The sequence below is a fragment of the Arachis ipaensis genome, chromosome B6, assembly GCF_059453495.1.
Source record: "Arachis ipaensis isolate K30076 ecotype BB chromosome B6, ASM5945349v1, whole genome shotgun sequence".
Lineage (NCBI taxonomy): Eukaryota > Viridiplantae > Streptophyta > Magnoliopsida > Fabales > Fabaceae > Arachis > Arachis ipaensis.
The window spans coordinates 100,148,061-100,158,473 of record NC_142441.1 but is presented as its reverse complement, the minus strand read 5'-3'; positions in this window follow the sequence as shown (position 1 = coordinate 100,158,473).

The window sequence follows — 10,413 nt, the reverse complement described above, 5'->3', positions numbered from 1 at the left end:
AGAAATCCCAACAATGATCCATACTCTAAGACCTACAATCAAGGATGGAGAAATCACCCAAATTTTGGGTGGAGAGACCAACCTCAGAGATCTCAGAATTTCAACAATAATTCTCAGAGCGGTTTCCAACAGAATAATCATAATAATCGCCAATTTCAGTCTCATCAACAACAACTACCTCAGCAGGAAAATTCCCAAACCGAACAAGATTCTAATTGGGAGATGATGAAGAGTTTTATGCAGGAAACCAGAGCTTCCATTAGATAATTGGAGGTGAAAATGGGTCAATTGAGCAAGAAAATTCCTGAGAGGTCTTCAAATACATTTCCTGGTGATACAGTGATAAACCCAAGAGAAGATTGTAGGGCTATTCAATTGAGAAGTGGTAAAAAAGCTAGTTTTGAGACCAAGGTCAATGAAGAGCTAGTTGAAAAGGAAGCTCTAGAGGAGAAGAAGGAAGAAATAGAGCACGCCCCTCCAAAGCGTGCAGACAACCCATTCCCAGACTCTCTTGACACATATCCTACATTGCCAAAGGCTCCTGAAAACAAGCCAAAAATGCCATATTCTCAGAGGCTTCATAAGGCTTTCAAAGACAAGCAATTTTCTAAATTTTTAAAAGTCTTCAAGAAGCTGTAGATCAACATTCCTTTTGCAGAGGCTCTTGAGCAAATGCCTCTTTACGCTAAATTTATGAAATAATTGTTGACTAACAAGAGGAATTGGAAGGAACAAGAAATAGTGGTGTTAACCAAGAAATGCAGTGCTATTATTCAACATAACCTTCCTGAGAAAATGCAGGATCCAGTAAGCTTTGTGATTCCTTGATCTTGGAGCTAGCATCAATCTCATGCCACTTTCAGTGATGAAAAAGCTTCAAATTGAGGAGGTAAAACCCATTCGTATTTCTCTTCAACTTGCTGATCTTTCTATTAAATTACCTGTGGGTGTTGTTGAGGATTTACTTGTGAAAGTAGAACCATTTATTTTTCCTGCTAATTTTGTTATATTAGACATGGAAGAGGATGTAAAATCTTCTATTATTCTTGGTAGAACCTTTTTATCTATAGGTACAGCTCTAATTGATATGCAAAAGGGTGAATTAACCCTAAAGGTCAATGAAGAACAGGTGGTCCTTAATGTTTTTGAAGCTCTCAAGCACCCTAATAATTCTGAAGGGTGTATGAGAATTGATGTTGTTGAACCACTTGTTCAAGAGGTACTGGAAGCTGAGGTACTTGATGACATTCTGGATCCTATTTCTGAATATGAATTAGTTGAAGTTGATGATTCGCCACACCAAAAGGAGCTGATGAACACGCCAATAAAGAAGGAGGAAGTCCCCAAGCTTGAGCTCAAACCTTTGTCCCCTTCTCTGAAATATGTGTTCTTGGGTGAAAATAATTCATATCCAGTGATTATTAGCTCTCCCCTAAAGCTTGAAGAGGAAGAGGCACTTATTTCAGTGCTCAGAAGTCATAAAATAGCTCTTGGGTGGACCATTAGTGATTTGAAGGGGATTAGTCCAACCAAGTGTATGCACAAGATCCTTCTTGAAGATGATACTAAACCAGTTGTGCAAGCACAAAGGAGAATCAATCTAACTATGAAAGTGGTGGTCCAAAAAGAGGTAATGAAATTATGGGAAGCAGGAATTATTTACCCTATTTCTGATAGTCATTGGGTAAGTCCTGTGCAGGTAGTTCCCAAGAAAGGAGGGATGACAGTGGTCAAGAATGAAAAGAATGAGCTTATTCCTATAAGAACAGTCACAGGATAGAGAATGTGCATAGATTACAGGAGGCTCAACACTGCTACAAGGAAGGATCACTTTCCCCTGCCTTTCATTGATCAGGAGTTTCTTGGGTCATGCAGGATTTTATAGAAGATTTATAAAATACTTTTCAAAAATTGCTAAACCATTAAGCAACCTGTTGGTTGTCAATGTTCCTTTTATGTTTGATGCTAAATGCCTGCATGCTTTTGAAACTCTGAAAGCAAACCTTACCTCTGCTCCTATTATAGCTCCCCTTGACTGGGATATACCATTTGAATTAATGTGTGATGCTAGTGATTTTGCTATAGGAGCTGTTTTAGGACAGAGGCATGGCAAGCTTATACATGTCATTTATTATGCTAGCCGTGTGTTAAATGATGCCCAAAGGAATTACACAACTATAGAAAAAGAATTATTAGCTATTGTGTATGCTGTTGATAAGTTTAGATCCTATTTAATTGGTTCTAAGGTTATTGTTTACACTAATCATGCTGCTTTGAAGTACCTTCTAACCAAACAGGACTCTAAACCAAGATTAATCAGATGGGTGTTACTCCTTCAAGAGTTTGACATTGAGATAAAAGACAGGAAAGGGTCAGAAAATCAAGTAGCTGACCATCTTTCCAGAATTGAGCCTGAAAAGGGAGTACAACCACCCACAGTTGTAACTGAGATGTTTCCGGATGAGCAATTGTTCCTCATTCAGCAAGCTCCATAGTTTGCAGACATTGCAAATTATAAGGCCATGAATTTTATTCCAAAGGAGTACAGTAGGCAACAAGTAAAGAAGCAATTGACTGATGCAAAGTACTACATTTGGGAGGAACCGTACCTTTTTAAAAGATGTTCAGATGGTATAATCCGGAGATGTGTTCCAGATGAAGAAACACAGAAAATTCTTAGGCACTGTCATGGTTCTGATTATGGAGGCCACTTTGGTGGTGAAAGGATAGCTACAAAAGTCCTTCAGAGCGGGTTTTACTAGCCGAATCTCTTCAGAGATTTAAGAGAATTTGTGAAGCACTGTGACAGATGTGAAAGAGCAGAGAAACTCCCTGCCAACTATGAGATGCCACAACAGGGGATTCTTGAGGTGGAGTTGTTTGATGTGTGGGGTATTGATTTCATAGGACCTTTTCCACCCTCATATTCAAACAACTATATTCTAGTGGCAGTTGATTATGTGTCCAAGTGGGTGCAAGCCGTAGCTCTGCCCACCAATGATGCCAAAGTGGTAATGAGCTTTCTTCAAAGATATATTTTTAGCCTATTTGGTGTCCCAAGGACACTCATTAGTGATGGTGGAAGTCACTTCTGAAACAGACAGCTGGACTCACTTCTACAGAGATATGGAATTTGTCATAAAGTGGCAACCCCCTATCACCCTCAGACAAGTGGACAGGTTGAGGTTTCCAACAGGGAACTCAAGAGGATTCTAGAGAAGACCGTCAGTGTTTCAAGAAAGGACTGGTCTAGGAAGCTTGATGATTCTCTCTAGGCTTACTGGACAACCTACAAGACTCCTATCGGCATGTCCCCCTATCAGTTGGTCTATGGCAAAGCCTATCACTTACCAGTGGAGCTGGAGCATAAAGCTTACTAGGTGACCAGGTATCTGAATCTTGATGCTCACGCTGCTGGAATTAAGAGGATGCTTCAGTTGAATGAGCTTGATGAATTCAAATATTCAGCCTATGAGAATGCCAAACTCTATAAGGAAAGAACCAAGTTATGGCATGACAAGAAGATTACCATCAAATTTTTTGAGCCAGGCCAAAGAGTGCTTTTGTATAATTCACGGCTCAAACTCTTTCTCGGGAAGCTGAAATCCCGGTGGTCAGGACCGTTTGTGGTTACCAGAGCTTCACCATATGGTCACGTGGAAATACAGGAAGAGAATTCTGACAGAAAATTTATAGTGAATGGCCAGAGGTTGAAGCACTATCTTGGAGGCGAGATTGATCGCCAGAGGTCTGCTCATTTGCTGAATTAGCAGAATTGACTGTCAAGCTAGTGATGTTAAAGAAGCGCTTGTCGGGAGGCAACTCGATGATTTCGTATCCTTAGTTATTTTTTCGTTCCGTTGATTATATTATTTGTTTAACTTTTATTGAGTTTTTACAATTTTTCTTTGTTTTACATGTGTTTGATCATGTAGAATTTTTTTTTAAAATAGGAACCGGACACTTAAAAAATTTTTGCTCATTCTGGAGACGGGTGATTCTGCCAGCTCCACGCTAAACTTGGGATTTTCCAAGTTCAACATGAAGTGTGCGTGCAATTTGGGTGATTTCCACTGCCAAGTCCACGCTGAACTTGGAAAATCCCAAGTTCAGCGTGGCAAACGACGTAATTGGTGTGTATTTGATGAAGGCCCACGCTGAACTTGGAATATCTCAAGTTCAGTGTGGGATATGAGTATCAATTGGGAGTTGCTTCGGAAAGGTCCACGCTGAACTTGGCTCCTTCCAAGTTCAGCATGAAAAAAAAATAAAAAAAATAAAAATAAAAATAGAAAAATTAACAAAAAAAAAATGGGAGAGTCCACGCTGAACTTGGGCTGCGCCAAGTTCAGTGTGGAGAGTAGAGAATGCATTCGGGAGAGTTGGCACTGAACTTGGTATCCACCAAGTTCAGCGTGGAGCAAGTATAAATCCACCAAGTTCAGCGTGGATGCCATAATATCTTCACTAAATCTTCTGATTGTTGGTCCCTACCCCCACCTGATTCCCCTTATTTTTTAAGTCCTTTGTTCCCCACACTGTAATTTTTTGTGACACCCGTGATGCCCTCCCTCATTCCAACCCCAGCACCATTCAAATCCCCATAACCTTGCCTTCTAAACCCCTTCCCCAAAGATTCTTTTGCAACTCATACATTCATCCTTCCCAACCAACACCCTTGACCACCCCTTTAACTCCTCCACACCCTACAAGCCCTGCACCCTTCACTGCACCTTTTTTTTCCCATACCCGTGACACCCCCACCAACTACAACACCCCTAATCTTTCCCCCTATAAATAACACCCCCTAACCCTTCAACACCCACACCCCACATCAATTACATTCATTCATCCCCTCTTCCTAAGAGAAACCACAAGCAATAATCACGGTACCCCATTCCTTCTTCTTTATACCCCCACCTCTCTCCATCATATACCGCAACCCTCATTCCCCCAGCAACCAATAACCGACTTCTATACACCTCTTCCTAGTTCAACCCCCTCCGCCTACCTTCCTTCACCGTAACCCCTGTTCACCCCGCCTTCCATCTCCCATCTTTTGTTTCTTTTTACTTTGGTAAAAAAAAAACATATTTTCCCATTAGTTTTATTTTTCTACTATTTAATTTTCTGCTCTTCTTTTCTTCTACCCCCTGTATTTCTTTTTTGCTCGAGGATGAGCAATAGTTTTAAGTTTGGTGTTTGCTGCTCCGCTGTTTTTATTTGGTTTATTTCTATGGTACCTAAGACCACCCAACCTTCCAAAAAGCGAAAGGAAAAGGAACCAGCCATCGATTCACATGATTCAGGGTGCTTCCACTCTTAGTTACATGAAGAGCACTTCTATGAGGTCACTGGTAAGAGGCTGGTTCTACCGGAGGTACCATTTAAGCTCCAAACAGATAAATTCCCAGAAATTTCGCGTGAAATTCAGAACTGAGGATGGCAACTTCTGTTCAATCTGCACCCACAGGCAGGACAGTTAATGGTTCAAGAATTTTACGGGAACCTGTGGATTACCTACAAAAATGTGTCTGGAGTTAATTCAAGGGACCACAGAACTTTTGTGAGGGGAAGAGTCATTGACTTCAGTCCAAAGGCCATCAGGCAGATCCTCCAAATACCACAGGCTATGCCCTCACTTGAGTCTTACAGTGAAAGGGTGGAGAGAGATCAGTGACTGGAGCAAGTAGTCACGGACATTTTCATTCCAGGTACCCAATGGAGACTAGGGGCAGAAGGAAGAGCGAGCCACATCATAGTCAGTGACCTGAAACCTCTGGCTAGAGGATGGCACCATTTTATTTGCAAGTCCATCATGCCCACGAGCAACCGGTCCGAGTGTACTGTGGAACGGGCCATCAAGATTCATTGTATTCTACGGGGAGAGCCAGTGGAGGTGGCGAATGTCATTGCTGATCAGATTTACCACATCGCCACTAACTCCAAGGATAATGCTAGATTGGGCTTCCCACATCTCATCTTCCTTCTCTGTTACGCTGTTAGGGTGAAGATAAATAATGACTTCCCTATCCCAAGCGAGAAGCCCATCACAAAGAAGCAGCTGGAACAGACAAAGAAACATCGGAGGCTCCCCAGAGAACAAGATGAAGAAGGAGATGAGGAGGAGCAACCACTGCCACAAGAACAACACTTCCAACCACAAGAGTATTTGCAGCAGCTTGCAGCCTCCATGGAGCAAATGAGGGTCGCTAAAGACAGCCGCTGGCAGCAGTACATGGCGTTTGTGGAAGAGATGAGAGCCACACAGAACAGCTGATAGGAGTATCTCTGTACAACCCTTGATGAGATGAGAGCTGATCAGCGCTCTCAGTGGCAGGACATTTAGTAGCTGAGGCAGGATTACGGCCGTCTGAGAAGACCTTATGGAGCTCAGCCTGAGGAGAGAGATCCCCACCAGGGAGATTGAGGTGGCTCCGTTTCTTTTCATTTTTCTTATTATTTTGCAGTTTTTATGATTAGGTTCCTGTTTTCTGTTTATTTTGCTATTGCATGATCAATTATTATTTAAATTCATAGGTTCTAGTTTACTTTACCATTTATTTTGTTATATGATTTTTTTATGCTGAAAAAGAGTGTCTCATGTATTACTCACTAAGCTTGAAATTCAAAAGAAAAGAAAAAAAAGAAAAAATATATATATAATGCATGAGAAAGTGAGTTTATATTTAAGATTAGTCTTATTTACTTAAATGTGGTGGTGTTATTCGTGGTTCTGAATGAATGACATGAATAGTGCATATTTGAATTTGAATCAAGGATGTTGATGTATGAAGAACAGGAATTTAGCGAACTATTATGACTTCTCTGAAATTAGTGAAAGCTTAATCCTTGAAGCAAAAGAAACAACAAAAGAAAAAATAAAAGCAAGGTCCAAGGCTCTGAGCATCAATGACTAAAGAGGTCAGACATGATTAAAAGCTCAAAGAGTTGTTTCCTTAGTCATATACTTATGGTGTTCTTGTGTCAAGTAATCCTTGAGACAGAATATTTAGAGTCGAGACCAAATGCATTTAGCAGAGTATGCCCAAGGCTTTGAGCACCACTGTCTGGGAGTAACTGAAAGAAAAATCAGAACATAAAGAGAGTTCCCCAGTTAAGTGCTTGTGGTGTGTTTGTGTCAAGTCAAGCTTAAGACAAAACATTTAAAGTCACGGCTAGGCTCAAGGTGCAAAGTACCAACAAAAAGAGAATTAAAGTAAATTTGTTGTGTTCAAGGATTAAACTGGAGTATAAAGATCAGGGAACTCATAATATGATCGAGATTCTAATTCCGAATGACAGCGACAGTCCTCTGATTCAAAGGAGAGTGAGATGCCAAAACTGTTCAGAATTACAACAGATAAACCCCACTTTAAGAGGAGACATGAGAATAACTGAACTCTAGCTTCTCATGCAAATTCACATCTTGGTCGTGTACTAATTTTGGTTGCTTGAGGACAAGCAACAATTCAAGTTTGGTGTTGTGATACAAGAGCATCATATCTATCTTTTCCTTGTGAATTCACACTTGAATTCCTGAGTTTAATCACATTCTAATACATTTTAGCCACTATGAATGCTACTTTGAGCTATGTGTAATTCTGTTTATTTCAGGTAGCATTTTGGACGAATTTTGCGGGGCTTAAGCCATGTCTAGAGAATGGAGAAAACGAAGAATTGATGTTGTCCACTCCACGCTAAACTTGGAATTTTCCAAGTTCAGCGTGCAGCACTGACCCTCCATCCAGTCAATTCGGCCTTGTCCACGCTGAACTTGGGATTCAGCGTGCAGCACTAACCCTCCATCCAGTCAATTCGGCCTTGTCCACGCTGAACTTGGGATTTTCCAAGTTTAGCATGGAATCCACGCACTAAGGGAGAACCATGTACTATCCCATGCTGAACTTGGGATAATCCAAGTTCAGCGTGGATTCAAAGGAAAAGCGTGGAATTGACACTGCCTCCTCCACGTTGAACTTGGGAATTTCTAACTTCAGCGTGGATTCAATGGAACTCAATAAGGAAGTCTCTGCCCATCCCACACTGAACTTGAAGTTTTCCAAGTTCAGCGTGGATCCTCAATACTCTAGTGGTCCCCATGTACGCCAAGGGCTTGTATGAGTAGCTAATTAGTTTTGATTAAATTTTTATTTTATTTATAATTATAAAAAATATTATTTTAGTTTTAGGAAATATATTTTACATTAATTAGGATTAGATATAAAAGGGAAAAGAATCAGCCCTTCGGGCTCTTCCTCTTCTCTTATACCTCATTCGGTAATTTACAGTTTTTACGAATCCTAGTTTTCTCTGAACCATGAGCAACTAAACCTCCACTGTTAAGGTTAGGAGCTCTGTCTATTGTATGGATTGATACTATTATTTTTCTATTTTAATTCATGTACTGATTTATAATTTAAGAATTGTTTACGTTCTTTATCTTATGAATTTGGGTGGAACGGAAGTATGACTCTCTTTCTAATTGAGTTCTTGTATAACTTGGAAAAGCTCTTTACTTGAACAACAGCTTGAAAACATATTCTCCTAAATTTCTAATTATCTAGAATTAACGGGATACGTGACATATAATCCTCTTATATTTGGGTAATTAGGGTTTTTGTGGCATATAACTAGAATTGAACTTCACCCTCTAATTGGAATTAAGTGACCAAGGAATTGGCGGTTGATGAATTTTAGAGAAGACTAAAAAGGTCTAAGATATTAGGGTTTACTCACATACAGTTTGCCATGAATTAAATCTTTCATGATTTAAATAGTTAGTAAGAAAAGTCAATCCGGAAAATAGATAACTCTGAAGGCTTAACTGTTTCTCCATGTATTATTCACAACTTGTTTACTGCTTACTTTTCTGATTTTCTGAATTTACTGTTTATGCTTTTGAACTCTCAAACACCATTTTCTGTTTGTCTAACTAAGTAAATCATTTAACCATTTTTTCTTAATCCATCAATCCTTGTGGGATCGACCCTCATTTACTTGAGGTACTATTTGGTACGATCCGATGCACTTGCCGGTTAGTTTGTGGTTATAAATTCCACACCAAGAAGAACAAATAAACATCAATTCAATAAAAATGAAAACAGAGCTCCTTTCCCAAATGAAAAGAGTTAGTAATTCATAACAAAATATTTACAAAAGTGGGTGAAAGAAAATGGAGGAGAAGAGAAGTGTTTGAAGGGAGAGTCCGAAGACCCCTCCCAGCAGAATTGTTTCCAGCCCAGAGTCCCCCTCATATGTTGAACTAAAGCCTATTTATAAGCTAGCCTAAAATACAAATTGAAACAAAATTAAAAATAAATTACAATCAAATAAAAATGAACTATTGTAGATGATTCTTGTGGCCTTGATTGGTTGACAATTGTGGGCTTGCTTGCTTGAAGTTTAAGTAGACTTAGAATGAATTTAATTGAGCATAGGTGACTTAGCATTAGTGAAGGCAGCATTAGTGCTACTAAAAATTCTGCTCCCAGGCTCACGTAGCGTTTCCCTTCAACGCCAGTGCTTGTGCACCTATCACGCGTACTCGTCACCCACGCGTACAGGTCACCACTGCTTCTGGCATCTGTCACGCGTACACTTCGACCATGCGTGCGCGTCATCATTGTTTTGGCACTTGCCACACGTATGCTTAGCCCATGCGTATGTGTGACCTTCAATGCTGGCGTGCTTGGCGTAGCGTTAGCATTAACAGTGCTCTTCTCACGCGTACGTGTCATCCATGCGTACGTGTGGCCTTTCAGAATTGCCACTCTCACGCGCATGCGTCACCCATGCTTGCGTGTAGCCTTGCAGAAATACCCTTCTCATGCGTACGCATCGTCCACGCGTACGCGAGACTTGCAAAATTTTCCAGAATTATTATCGCAGGCGCTGTTGGGATGGCGCTAGCACCAATTTCTCCTTCCCTGACGCTTGTGAGGCAGAACGCTAGTGCCAATGGCGCTCTCCCCTGGCGCTTGTGCCAGCACGCTTGTGTTGCCAGTGCTCTGCTTCTTGGGTTATGGGTCACGCTTTTAAAAGCGTGGCCTATGGTTCCAAAGCATATCCAAGCTTCAAAGTGTGTCCAAAAGCTCCTCTTTTCTTCTTTTGAGCTTGTTTTGTGCTTTTTGCTTTTTTTTTCTACCATTTCCTACAAAATTAATCATTTCAAAGAGATCAAAGTAATATATGACTTAAGCACAAAAATACTAAATAATTAAGCTTGATGAATTAATTTTTGATATAAAGAAGCATAGAAAAAATACGACATGATGCGTACGCATCAGACCTCATCCTGAGGGCAAAATAGAAGAAGTTAGTGCGCAAAATTAGAACTCGCACAACTTTACCAGCAGGTGCACCTGGTCATCCAAGTAATACCTCAGGTGAGTGAGGGTCGATCCCACGAGG